Source organism: Xenopus laevis, chromosome 1L, assembly GCF_017654675.1.
Source record: "Xenopus laevis strain J_2021 chromosome 1L, Xenopus_laevis_v10.1, whole genome shotgun sequence".
Lineage (NCBI taxonomy): Eukaryota > Metazoa > Chordata > Amphibia > Anura > Pipidae > Xenopus > Xenopus laevis.
Genome location: NC_054371.1, coordinates 137,651,253 through 137,661,833, shown reverse-complemented (window position 1 = coordinate 137,661,833; position 10,581 = coordinate 137,651,253). Strand labels below are relative to the sequence as shown.

At 37.6% G+C, this 10,581-nt stretch overlaps 1 protein-coding gene across 4 annotated transcripts in view; it reads left to right on the top strand.

Annotated features, from left to right (window-relative positions):
- The first annotated feature begins 3,341 nt into the window (after positions 1-3,341).
- The window catches only part of jak2.L (Janus kinase 2 (a protein tyrosine kinase) L homeolog), a 92,353-nt gene continuing 85,113 nt past the window's right edge, over positions 3,342-10,581 (top strand). The window contains exons 1-2 of one of the 4 annotated variants that reach the window (XM_018244814.2): positions 3,344-3,863; positions 7,882-8,018. The gene's annotated coding sequence lies outside the window, so the exon portion shown is untranslated. 4 annotated transcript variants of the gene reach the window in all.

Genomic DNA, 10,581 nt, shown 5'->3' with positions numbered 1-10,581 from the left:
TTGCGAATACAAAAAACTAAGAAATATGCTCTGGAAGGTCCCCATAGGCTAGCATAACACTTTGGCAGGTTTAAGTTGGCGAAGTATTGAAGTCGAGACAGTACTTCGATTATCGAATGGTCGAACGATTTTACTTTGAATCGAAGTCGTAGTGGCCTATTCGATGGTCGAAGTATCCAAAAATCACTTTGAATTTCGAATTTTTTAACTTCGAAAAATTCCCTCGATTTCACTTCAACCCTTGATAAATTTGCCCCTAGCTGTAACAGGAAGATGCGTTGAAGCAAAAGACAGAACTCTGTCTGTTAATTGGCTCATGTGACCTAACATGTATGGTTTGTTGGTATGTTTGTGTGCACAGTGAATCGTATGATCCCAGGAGGCGGCCCTTATTTTTTAAAATGGTCATTTTCTATTTATGATTACCCAATGGCACATACTACTATGAGCTGTTTTATGCGGTATCTTTTTATAGAGACCTACATTGTTTGGGGGTATAGTTTTCCTTTAAGGTGACTGTTTGGGTAACAACATTAATATTTCAGTTAAGGGGAACATTCACTTATAGGATCTTAGTAAAAAAAAGGAAAACTAAATAAAATTAAGAAAAAGACAACTGGTACATATCATTTATGCTGCAGCCTTCACCATTTACAGTTTGGGGACCATGGGTCCATGGGGACCATATTTATGTATGTTTATCCATTTAATCTGTTAATAAAGCATTTAAATACAATACATTTAGTTTGGTGTTTATTCTTCCTCCTAATTCGTGGGTCGTATTAAAGTTTTGCAACCATTGTTTTGCTAAATTAATCCTAGCTGCCGCCACAATCTGAGACAAGAGTTTATGGTGTGATTTACTTAACTCCTTAGTAGGCAGTGTTAGCAAGGCTAAACGAATATCTTTCTGTACTGGCTTTTGTAATGCTGTATGTAAGTTTAAAAAAATCTTCCCAGTATGCGTTTGCCACAGGGCACCAAATGTGTATGAAGTTATCTTTTTCACCACATCCTCGAAAACACGTTGGAGGCAAGGAAGGATTTATTTTATGCTTCCTTTCAGGAGTGATATACGACTGTGTCAGTACTTTATAGGATGATTCTTTTATGGTCGTATTGGGGGAAATCTTGGCGATGGAATTCCATATTGAGGTCCATTCCCTTTGTGGGATCTTTTGACCCATATCACTTTCCCAATCCATCATATATTTTAGGGGGTATCAGATTTTTGAGATAGTAGTAGTTTATATAAAAGCGAAAGGGAACCCCTTGAATTTACCTGCTTGTTCAGAACAGGTTTCTAATAGGGAGGGGGGTTCATTCCTGAAAGAGGGATTTATTGTTTTAATAAAATTATGTAATTGGGTGTATCTAAAAATTTCTCCTTACGGCATGTCTTGGGCAAATTGCATATATTGGACTGATTTCATGGCAGTGGTGAGAAGGAGATTTTTAATACGGAGAATATGATTATCTTTCCACCACTTGAAAGCTGGTGGCCAGACCTGGAGGTAAGAGAGGGTTATTATGTATGGGGGTTCGGATGCTTCGAGGTGAGGTTATTTTGGAATTGTGGAGAATGTTATGCCATGTGCTGATTGTGTGAGCTAATACTGAATGCTGAGGAGGTGATATTCTCTGTTTTTTTGTCTATCCACAAGTAGGCTGATAGGACCGTCTATGGGATGTGGGACTAGTGATTCAAGGTCGACCCATCTGGTCTCTACTTGAGGTAAATGCCATAGCGTGGTTTGGGAAAGTTGTGCCGACTTATAGTACACTAATATACACTCGAGACACCGTCGCACCTCCCTCCGGTTTTCCCTGGGTTTCGAATATTTCCGCTGACCTCTCACCCAGGCGCGCCCGAGGTCAGTGGAGAGTTTCGAACCCAGGAGAAACCGGAGGGAGGTGCGGCAGTGTCTCGAGCGAGTAGAAGGGGAACAGGCCTAGTTCTGTACCTGTGCTGTGGCTGTGATCAGGATAACCCTGTCTACCTTTGACAAGAGGGCTTGAAAAGAGTGAAAAGCTACCCAACTTGGGCTAGTACTTAGTTTTTCAACTATTCAAAGGACCAAATCTACATGATCTGGTCTTCAACAATTGGAATATTTTCTTTTAAACGCTTCAAGTCTTCGAAGCGCACCGCTATTAGATAGGGCTTGCTTCAAAAAAAAGTTGACATTTTTTCTAAGTCCCAAAAAACGCTGGCGTCTTTTACTTTTTTAAGGGTGATAGGCTGAAAAAGATTGTACATTTTTTTTGGGGGTACCCTCATTCGCCCCTACATTTCCTAACATATGGCACCTAAACTATACAGTGGGCACATGTATAGGGCAAAATAACAACTCTATTTTATTTTATGAAGCTTTCCCAGGCTTGTGTAGTGTAATGTATTTGGTGCTACATATACGTCCATTGTACTTTAACTTGGCGCCGTATGCTAACATACCTCCCAAGTCCAAACTTTCCCTTTTTCGGAGGGACAGTCCCTCTTTTGACAGCTCAACCTGCAGTCCCTCGTTTGTACTGGAAAGCCCCTATTTTCTCTGCACTGAACAGCTAGAAAAAGAAACTAAGTTTCTCACTTAATTGGCTTTTAGCAGACAGCAGAGAACACCTAACAGGTGCAAATAAGATACTTTGTAACAATTTTGAGACATAAAAAAACAGTTTAGATTAGAAGAAATATTTTCAAACTTTCATAAACTGCCAAATTTTGTAAAATGAACATGGTAATTAGGGGGTGTGGCCACAGAAAGGGGCGAGGTCAAAAATATTCGCTGTTCTACATGCGAAAAAAAATGTTGTCCCTCTTTTTACTTCCAAAATGTTGGGAGGTATGTGCTAATTAGACATCGCTAGCGTAACTTCACTTTTGCTTGACGAATTAACGCTAGTGCGACTTCACTACCTTTCGCCTCCCTAAGTGCAACTTCGGATTTTAGTGAATTAGCGGTGCCCAGGCGAAACTTCGCCTGACGAAGTGCGGCGAAGCCAACTTCAAAGGTAAGTAAATTTGCCCCTATGTGAGTCCTAGCGCAGCACATAACTAGCAAGTATCGGTGCCAATGGGCAGTACACACTGGAATTGTGTTAATTCCCTCTGTAACACAAGCAGCTTCATTCCGGAAAAATACAGATGTAAATTTGGGGGCCATGTGGTACACACACTCCCGACGCCTGTCCGGCTGCGGCACTGCATGTCACCATGGAAACGGCAAATAGGCCTAAAGGTTGGCTAAACCGCATTGCACGCAGATCTTACTTCGCCACAGCCAGCCCATCTTCCCTTCCTACGTCACATTGTGTAGTAGCCAATAGCCGCAGGAGTTCCACCCCGGAACTGAAAGTGCGAGCGGCAGTGGGAGTAGCCGGGCCACTTTGACAGTGACACAAACAGAGAGCTGTTGCTGTAGCAGGATATATTGGGGGCCCCGAGTTTCCTCAGCTCTGGGAAGGAAGGGGCAGGAGGTTGGAAAGTGGTCGCAGTGCCAGGGTGAATGCCACACCCCCTCCGGTGCAGCAGAAGAGCAGCGCTGGAGCACTTCCCGTTTTGAGTTGAGGGGCACACACAAAAACAAGACAAGAGAGAGCTTCTCAACACGCTAAGGAATAGGAAGAGACTACCAGCTGTGTTGGAATATTTACGCTTGCCAGCAGTGAAGACTCCCCGCCGCAGGGGCTGAGGGATATTATATGCAGGAGTCTTGACAGCTTGCAAAAGCGGCTGCCAGGGGTCGAGATCAAAATAATCTCTTCCTAAAAGTGACTCGCACTTGGAAAGTAAGCCAGGGAGTGAAGCCAATGTGTGCAAGTTGGAGGAGCGTCCTGCCAAAGTTCCCCGGGCTTTGCCCACGGTGAGTAAGCTCCTTTCATTGCTGGCAAGCAGCCTTCATGCGTCTTTCTATAGGGGACCCCTTTACTAGCACTGCTGGGGGGGTCGGCGAGTGTACCACTAACATGTAGCAACCAATGAGCCATTCGCTTCCTTTCTTTCTTATTTGTGCGTTGATAAGTGTGGCCACTTTTTTTTTTATCTTTTAAAGGAGATCCGTTTTGCAGTATCAGCATTTTTTTGTAGCTACAAAGCATGGCTGCAAGCAAATGTATATTTTGTAAGAATATCACGGCCAGGTCAGTGACCTGTATTATCTGTGGAGATATGTAACCTGTGACCCTCCAGTGCCATGAAACTACACTTACTTTCATTCATGTCTGAGGGCTAGCACAAGAAGCTGGCATTTGAAGTTTGCAACAACTGGAACAGGACAGGTTGCAGACCCCTGCATCAAATATATATTAAATATATACTGAACAGGACTTACATCTGCTGTCTTCATTTGTAATTTGCTGGCCGGTGTGCGCAAGGCATTAGTCCAAAATGTTGTCTGGAAACAACACTGCATTATATTTGTATCACTTTAAACCCCTTTTTCGTTTTTTGATGTTACTGTTCCTTTAAGTTCAGTTAATATAAATGTAATTAAAACATCAGAGGAAGGGAACAGAAATCACACACAATGCTGTCTCTCTAAAGTACATACCTTCTGATGTGGTTTGTCGCCAGTTCATGTATGGAAACAGATTGTGAAAGCAGATAAAATCATTTCACCATTTTAGTCTTTGTATCAAAAGAACTTTTCATTCTTAGCTTTTTGCCTTTTGTGTATCGGTTTAATTAAATTCACCCAAACAAAATATACGGTACCTTGAATTCACTCCTTGCCATGCTCCATTTTTTTTGTATTTTCCCTTTCTGTTTCCATTTCTTGCAAGTGCATACACTCTCTTCTTTTTGCCTAATATGCTTGAATGAAAATGAAATTGCATTTCTAACTTAATTGCCTTGTGGGGTTTAAAGGAAAAATGTGATTATTACCTAAAGCTTAGCCTTTGATTGTATTTTGGTCTTAAACATTTATACTGTGTATACACACAGCCCAGATATTCATTGGGTACATTTTACTGACTTACTGTTAATTGTCTGAAAATGGCATGATTCTCTAAGTTTCTCTTTTGGTTTGGTTGGTTGTATAGGTTTAGGTTTTGCAGCCAGATGCTGTATTTTAGTATTTCTTTTAATGGAGGTGCCAGATTTGACACAAAGTTCTTCATACCTTGATGAATAAAGATTTTTTTTTATGTTGTGCTTTCTATTTGTGCTGATCATACCAGTTTCTGTATTATTTGCTTTTCCAGCAGCTTTGCTTGTTTCTTGCTATAAATATTGTTTGAAATCCTGACCCCACATTTTATTTTAAAGAATAGCATGTAAGGGATGCTGCATTTAATTTCTTGGAATGTTGAATTCTTCAGAGCTGATTTATTTTTGGACAATGCAAATATTGCATATATATTTCCTGCAGTGTGAACTTTAGTGATTTACACTTCTTATAAATACATCTACCCTTGCACAGAATATTAAAACAATGACCAAGAGCATTTGTGTTTATTTGAAAGGGAACCCCCCTATTTGATATAAGATCATTTCAGGTGTTTATTTAAATAAGGAGCACAAAAACTCTCTAAAGTGCCAAAAAAATTAATCTTCAAATTGAGAGGAAACCATAATAGTAAGCCTTTGCCTCTCTGGTACTATTTACGGTAACTCCCTCTCCACCTTAGACTGTACATTTGTTCTATAAGTTTTATGTTAAAATTTTGGATTTGTGGGATTAACATGTCCATGCATCAGTATGGAAGTTCCATGCGAGTTTGGAGAAACCGCACACCTCACAACACCCAACCAAGTGATCAATCCTGGTGCCCAGTGATAGAGGAATCCACAACCTCACATCCAGGTAAGAGAAAATTCACTGGCACACAGGATTTACGGTAGCAGGGCGAGCCCTTGCAATTTTATTAATGCATTGCATTAATGCATTGCACTGCATTAATAAAATTGCAAGGGCTTGCCCTGCTACTGTAAATCCTGTGTGCCAGTGAATTTTCTCTTACATGCAGCAGTATGGCACAGCTCAACATGTATATGCCAATTTCTCTTTCTTTCAAATATTTTTTATCTTCTCTAAGAACTTGTAACTATGACTGTGAAACAGACTTTGAACAAGATGTCATATGAACAAGATGTCTACTCTGTTCACAATGTTTAATGTTACAATGAGAATGCCTCTTATGGCATGAGAAATCCTGTTGTTACAATAAAAACTTAAATAAATATGCACTTAAAAATGCAGCTACTCCTAGCTACTGAAAGTCTGAGAGATATTAACCCCCCCATCAGTAGAGGGGTTAGACCAAATTTCAACCAAATTTACTCAAAGGAAGAAATCACCTCGTCACTCAATAACAAACAGAACAAATTATAGCAATCTGACATCCTTGGGTTTATTATCTAGACACACAGAACAAACTATAACATGGCTATAACTAGATCGTACTTATCTGTTTTTTTTATGTTTTTTGTTGGTCTGTTCTTTTGACTTGTTTTGCACAGTATATTTATACACCCTTGAAACAAAACAAAACAGTGTTATTAACTACATTAAAATGTGAAATACGGTGTTATTCACCAGTGCTCTATGTTTCTCAATAAAAACCTGATACCTTTTCTATTCTGAGAATTTATTCACTGCCTACTATAGAAAGAAGAGGTAGAAATTTTGTTATGCCTTTGAAAAGTAAGTAATACTTAAGGCAAGACTACCCCAATAAGCATTTGGGAGGGGGGGAAGTCAGTTTGCAGCTTATTTTTAAGTACATGGCCATTTATCCTAAGAATATTACCAAAAATGTCCTCCACCTAATCATCAACGTTTATTAAAACTCAGATATAACACTGGTGGTCCTTGATGCATAATTAGCCAAGGTGACGAGGGGTAATTTTCGCATATTGTCAAACAAATTCTGATATGAAGACTGTTCCCTCCATTTTGGATTTAGTCATGGCAGGACTATATCAAAGGAATTTAAATAGCATGTGGGAACTGTTTATTGGGTTCCTTTTGTTTATAAATTGTTCCTCTAACTACACTGTGTGAAAGCTCTATAAGTCTGATTTCTAAAAAATTTATATACACAATTTTATATTTTGTGAAAAGGATTTACATGCTATACCTTTCTGAATATCTCCACTCCACTTTGATCCAAGTTGTGCACGCCATTCTTGAAGAAACAATTTCCTTTTACATAGAAAAAAGGCTAATGCTATACATGGTTTGTGTAAATGGGGCAGATGCACGCATGCCTGATGGATCATTTGCTTTCTAGTGTCCCATGATGGTCGCACCCTTAGACATCAGTCATTCATTTACTTACCATCCTTGGGGTATAATAAATCTCGAAAAATTAAAAAAAATTCCCACCAAAAATTCAGATTTTATAGTAAAAAAATTGATTTTTTTGCATTCGGATTTACCAGCAGTAATCCCATTATGGATTATAACACCCAATGGCACAATGCTCCATTTCTCTTTTGTTTAGTGTTTATATCTGCATTCCGGTCAATTATGTATTAATATTGCCAGGAGAAAGTATTTGTGCATTTTAGCTATGTCAGAATCTGATTTTTTTTTTTCAGTACAATAGAATGCCTTCATACATACTCTATCCATTAACAAAAAAGTTCTTCTGTTGGCGATTAACTGAGTACATTATTTTGGCAGCAATAGGGTTTAAAAAAAATCCTGAAACTTTGGTAGTCTGGCTCACTTCACCTGGATCTTCTGTAAATCTCTAAAATCAGTCTTTATGCAAATATAAAGGGTCTTCGGGCATGTTGACCTGATTGGTTGCTATGGGCAACATCTCCAGAGATATTTATCTCCAATGTTAGTAAACATGCCCCTGGTGCTGTAAAAAGCTCATAATAATAAGGCTATCCTTTTACAGCAGTGAACATTGTTTGTTTTTCAGCTGCCATTCTCATAATCAATGATAAACAGTTATTGTTAAACAGCAAGTCCTCAGGGCTTTGGACCATTGTTATACAGCAACAGCTGGGAAGCCGTTGGTTGAGGCCCGTGCCCTACATGGAGCCCTTTTATTGAATGGTGAGTGAGCAGCTCCTGTGTACAGTCTTGTCCTCACGTGGCCTGCGATATACCTTTATCCACTGTTTCACATAAGGAATTGGCACTTGAAGCAGATCTCTGTTTAGTAGCATAGCTTTAAAACTGCCCTTTATATATTTTTTGTTGTCTAGCAGAATAATACATCAATTATTTTCATTTAACATTTGATCTCCTTTCTTTTATTGCTGTCTTGAATAAGCGCCAGGGATTTACAAGTGTTTCAGCAAGAGATCAGACGAGAGGTAGCCTCTTGAAACAATAGATATTTCTTTCTATTTGTGGATGATAAAAAGACATCTGTCAAAGCTGTGCAGTTGTAACAAGTTAGCATTTTTTTTACACATGAGGTAATAAATGTTTGCTACCAATATAAAACTGTTGAAGTTATATTTATTCATAGATTTCATAGATAAGTTCTTTTAAATGTTGTTTGGTTTGTAGTTCCTTTTCTGCACGATAAGATTAGCAACATTCAGTGTTGTAAAGCTTGGAAGAAGGAAGTATCTTGGGGGGGGGGTGGTTTTGGTTGTGACACTGTCAGGGCTGGAACTGCTTCTTAAATTGAAAATATGTAATCTTTTGCTGTAAAGCAATATGCTACCCATGGTATCCTATCATTGTTTTATTTTTTTTCATTATTTTTTTTTTTTCATTGATGTGCCTCTATATTTTAGCAGTCTACAGGGAAGCAGAGCTCCAGTACCTAGGCAAGCTTTCTTCTCAGTTGATCAACAAAATATTTTTATGACATCTGACATCTTCCACATAGCATTGATCCTTTTGGCTTTAAGTTGGCCATAGACGCAAAGATCCGATCGTTTGAATCCTCGAACTAACCATTCAGAGTTTTAGATGTTTTCTGATTATTTTTCTGCTAGTAATTGTCCAATAAACTAAAACCTTCATAGGTTTTCATATTTTTTAGCATCTTATTCAGTGTTTTCTTTTTGTTTGTGCTTTTTATATTTTGATCTTTTAATAAATTAGAAGACAGTTGTGATTTTAGAGGAATAGTGTTTAATCATTGTTTAAAAAAAACAAAAAACTCTAAAACCACTAAAATTAGTGTTTTTTGGACCTAAATAAATGGACCTCTAAGTGATGTGCTATGATGGTGTATAGCTGTAATCTCTCACCTGGATTAAATCAATTTGTACAAATAAGGGTACTTAAAGTTAATATAAATATTCAGGTTTCTCAAAAACAAATGTTCCCTCTTTCATAATTACAGAATCTTAGGGTAAAATAGTAAGGATGTCCTTACCCAGCACACTATAGTTTCTGTCATAATAAAGGCACTGAAAAATATAATGTGGGTGTGGTTAATTGTTTTTGAAAGAAGGCAGCCTTGTTTGGTAGTAAATGAAATGTCTTATACAGAAGGTGTTTATAAATGAAAGTATCAAAGAAGTAGTTATTATTTTCAAATATCCAAATAATACGTTTTTAAAAATTACCTTTTTCTCTGTAATAATAAAGCAGTAAATTGTACTAGAAGACCTAAGGTATGAAGATTCAAATTACAGAAAAATTCGTTATCTGGAAAACACCAGGTATTCTGGATAACTGGTCCCATACCTGTACAATATCCTTAAATTTTACTGTATTATTCTCTATGTCCTGGTCTAGCAATGTGCATTTTACCTGCTTGGACCTGCTACTAATGTTATCCACAGTTGCTTTATCCTCTGCAAACCTACTACTAACCATGATGTAAGACATTACCTCATCATAGACATTGACACTAAAGTTTGAACTACCTAAATGAAGAAAAAGGAGTAAATAAGTAAAATGAACTTATATTGAGAACTGCTGACTTGTACCCACATCCTCAAGTTCTACCCATAAACTATTGACTGGCATTTTAATAACTCTAAAAACATAACTGAAAGTTTGCACAATAGGAAATAGTTTCTACCTGTATATCTGATAATTTAGCTCTTAATGTTAATAGAGAAAGATCACAGGAAAGATCATTATTGTAATAATGACATGAACCAAGAAATTTGAAACCTTCCTGACCAATCAACCAACCAACCAATATCGTGGTTGTTTTTTTTTTTAACTGGTTTGTCCATGCAACATACAGATATTGAAAACTGTATGATTTAACAGTGTGTAAGATAGTGACGTATTTACTCTGTATAATCTGTCCCAGCACGTTTCCCTTAGTGAAAAGGAAACGTCATGTGAACAAGCCATTAGATAAAGCAAACCAATAATTTTCTTCTTGTACTTTTGCATTTTATGTTTTATGCCTTAGAAAAGAAGCCGCTGTGAGCTGCACCTGCCAAAGTTATCTCAGCCTTGGATGCACTTGGAAAGAAATGCAGACAAAAATAAACAGAAGAGCAGACAATTACACTGTTGAACTTGTCAAATGCGAGAGCAGTGAACTTTGTCACGTGTTTTTTTTTTTTTTTTTCATCCCATCTTTTTATTCACATTGTTATTACGTGAAAAAGAAAATGCAGAAAATCTAATATATATATATATATATATATATATATATATATATATATATATATATATATATATATAT